Genomic DNA, 3,945 nt, shown 5'->3' on the forward strand with positions numbered 1-3,945 from the left:
CTGGACGCTAAGGACGGTCACAGCTTTGTCTGACACCAGAAGCAGTGATGTCCTGACAATCGCTGGAAGTTTCTTTGCTACCATCATTAGCACCAGAAAAATCTTGATATTTGGGAAAAACGTTCTTTCAACAGAAAATGTTTATAACTGTGTGCTGTTCATCTCTCAGTGTGTTTTCACTGGTAGAGTCTTCCTCCTTCTAAGAATGAATTGTTGTCTTAAGGGATCAGCTCCAGGCCTGCCAGAAACAGCTTTGTTTCCAGAGGCTTCCTAGTACCAGCCCTGTCTTGCTCCACACGTGAGTATCATCCAAAGTGCCATGAAGACAAGGAGTTCACAAATAAGCTGTGAAAAGAGGAGTGAAAGGAAATAGAGATGTTTCATCAGCAGAATTTGAAGCATTAGGATTTTGTAGGAATTGGGAATTAAATTAGGAATTGCTGGTTATTGTGATGGAGCTGCTTTTTTATTTTTTTATTTTAGTGCCTGACCATCAGTGGTTTCTCTTGTGCGAGTGATGAGCCACCTTGTGAGCTCAGGTCACCAGCTTGATGTTGGCTTGCAGTAGATAATGGCAAGGTCTGGTTTGCCCACTGATGTGTGCAGAGCTGAAATGAGAGGGTTTTTTGAGATAGAGGTGAATTGTAGAACTATATGAGTACTAAGCGGAAAAACAGATGTGAAAGAAAATACATACGAGTATGGCGAGAAACAGGAATGAGAATACGGTTGCATAACCTGGCTATGTTTTTACCATGACTTTTGGACAGTGGCTGCTCTGTGCAGGCAGTTGCTGTGTGTATCTGTAAAAACTGTGCATACAAGCTATATAGTGTGGATTTTTCAAAATAACTTTTTTTTAGCCCAGGCCTTTGTCTGCAGGAAATTGGTGCAAAACACTGATAACCTTTTGTAACCCTCCTGTCCCATCAGTGCTGATAGGAAACCAAGTTAGTGCAATAAAAGCATAAAAGCTCATTTGTAACCCAGAGTTCACCATGTGAGGGTCACTACAGATAAATAAAGCCTCTCCCTAGCTCGAGCATAGGCTGTGTCTCACAGCGATCCCTTTGGGCACTACGAGGCACATATTCCTTTTACAATAAACTAAAATTACTCTGTGAGTAACGGAGAGTAATGGCTCTGGAGTGGGGTGAGGTCCGATCCCAGTGATGGCCACAGGGCTCAGAGAGGGCACAATGAGAGCAGCTGCGGCAGCTGCTGGCGCTGCAAATGAAGGTGGTAGAGACAGGGTTTACAAGGAAGCAATTTATTTATTAAAATAAATAAATATTTCTTCCTGCTGAAGACGTGGAATGCCGAATGAAGGAGCACGTAGCCCTGGCTCAATGCGCTTGGCTGGGAAGTGCGGAAGGCTGTGCTCAGCATCTGCCCTGCTGAGAAGGGGCTGTCCAGGCAGGGACGTGACTCTCATCTCAAAGGGGGAGTGTGCTTCTGTTCCCCTCACTCTCTGCATTTGCAGAAGTCTGTATCCTCGTAAGAGAAAGAACAGACTGCAGCATTGATAGCTTATTATTATTCTTTTGAAGCTTTTTTTTTTTTTTTGCTTACAAGGTTGATCTTGAGAGAAAAAGCTTTGTAGAGCATCTTTGGTCCAGCACGTGGCACACCCTCATCCAAGCTGGGCCTGTTTTAAGCAGTTGTGTTGTTTTGGTGGCCTGAATTTTGCTTTCAGGTCCTCAGCCATGCACCTGCCCATCCTCTCCACCTCCAGTGATGAAGCTACTTACAGTCCCATAGCCCACCACTGAGGCATTAAGGTGGCACAGGAATCTCCTACACATTTTTTTTTCTTTATATAAGTTTTTATTCATATTGTTGAACTGATAAAGAAAAGCACGATATGAACCTCTATAGATTTATCTCGGCCAGGTCTGTGTTGTCTTTTGGGCACCAAGAGAAGGTGCATTTCCCAGTGTGGTTGGGCAGCCTCGGAGCTGGGAGCCTGGCTGATGCTGGATCCTCCCTTTGCCAGTGGCTCCTGGCAGTGCCCTGCAAAAGCTTTTGTGTCTGTTCTACTTGAACCGTGGCGGTGATGCCATCATCCTTTAGCCTCTGCCCAGGATGGGTGTGGGGATTAACTGATTTGTTGCTATTTCTGCAAAATTATAAATATGCCCTTAAAGGAGAGAGAGAGTGGAACAGAGGAGGTGGATCCAGACATGGAGTAGAGTCTGTTCAAACAGGTGTACAGTCCTGTGTCTAACGCTGTTTGAATCACCACGCTTTTCTCTCTAATTTCTTGTTCTTTCTGTGCCATTAATTCATGTTTTTTACAAGGTGGAGGGAGCTTTCCTCAGTGTCTGCTTTTTTACCCAATTCATCTGACTCCAGCTTCTTTGATGCTCTAGGAGTGACCTGCCTGGAGGTAGTAGTTCTCCAGAGAACTGATTAATTATGAAAAGGGAAAAAAGCTTTCTCCACTCAACATGATTTTTATACCTCTTTCATATATATGAACTCACCCGGGTTCTGAGTATGTTTTAAAGCACTTGAAGGATGCTAGTGAAGTACTAAGGGTGTTATTTTGATTTCCCTTTTTTCCTCCTCACTACTCTGCTTCATTTAGCCTCCAATTGCAAGAATCCAGGCAATGCACAAAGCAAACACAAAATCCAGCTCCCTTGACTTTGATCTCTTGTTAAACTTGATAGTGCTTCAGCTCCCGTGATGTGTGCCTTTGGCTCCCTGCGGGCAGGCAGAGAGCAGCGCTCCCAGGGATTTACCGTGGTCCAGGGGAGGGGAACCTGTCACCCCGACATACTCCTCTGTTTTCTTTCTGATGACCCTGATGCAGGGCATGAAAATCTGCCCTCAGAGTAAGAACTGAGTAGCTTTTGTGTTTTCTTTCTGCCTCCTGACTGAAGCATCCTTAGCTGTGTGGGTCTGGCCCCATTAAGGCCGGCCAGGGCACAGCCATATGCCGCTCTCTTGCTTGCTGGGGCTGACGCCTGTGTGAGCCAAGACTTCGCCTCCTGCTTTTTCAGTATTTCCCAGGACTCTGTCTCACTCCACACCACTGGCCTTTTGTTTGGTTGTGTTCACTTATTTTTAGTGAAAAAAATGAAGTGTTTCACACGGCATTGCAAACAACTTGACAAACCTCCAAGTCGCCGGTTAAACTGAACTATCAAAAGCCATGGCAAATCCCTATTTTTCTCAGACTTTTGAGTTTTTAATGATGTGTGTCTGTGTACTGTTTCTGTCCTTGGAGGGGAATTCATCACAGAATCGTAGAATAGTTGGGTTGGAAGGGACCTTAAAGATCACTCAGTTTCACCCCCCCTGCCATGGGCAGGGACACCTCCCCCTGGATCAGGGTGCCCACAGCCTGTCCAGCCTGGCCCGGAACACCTCCAGAGATGGGGCAGCCACAGCTTCCCTGGGCAGTGCCTCACCGCCCTCACAGGAAAACATTCCTTCCTGATATTTAATCTAAATCTCCCCTCTTTCAGCTTAAAAACGTTACCCCTCGTCCTATCCCTGCGCTCCCTGGTATGTGTGAGAAATAACCCAGATATTTGAAGTGCTGGATTTAGGTGGGGTTTTTTTCCTTTAGGGATCCCTTGTACTCACCATTTTTTTATATTCAGTCTGCATTATTCGCACACTCAGGTGCCGGATTGCGGCCCGCAGCGCGCGGGCGCTCAGGTGGATCAGCTCTGCGGTGCCAGAGTTTTTGAGCCAGTTTCGAGGTGTCTCCACTGCTGAACCCCTTTGGAAAATGGTGAGCGGCGGTGGCCGTGCAGGGGACGAGGCGGGTGTGCGGGATGCGGGGCGTGCGGGATGCGGGGCGTGCGGGATGCGGGTGTGCGGGATGCGGGTGTGCGGGATGCGGGGCGGTACAGCGGGCCAAAGGGCGGCCCCGCGGGGCTCCTCCCGGCGGGCGGGGCGGCTGCCGCGGGATAAAGGCGGTGCCGGGGC

The sequence above is a fragment of the Cuculus canorus genome, chromosome 16 (assembly GCF_017976375.1).
Source record: "Cuculus canorus isolate bCucCan1 chromosome 16, bCucCan1.pri, whole genome shotgun sequence".
NCBI classification, from domain to species: Eukaryota; Metazoa; Chordata; class Aves; order Cuculiformes; family Cuculidae; genus Cuculus; species Cuculus canorus.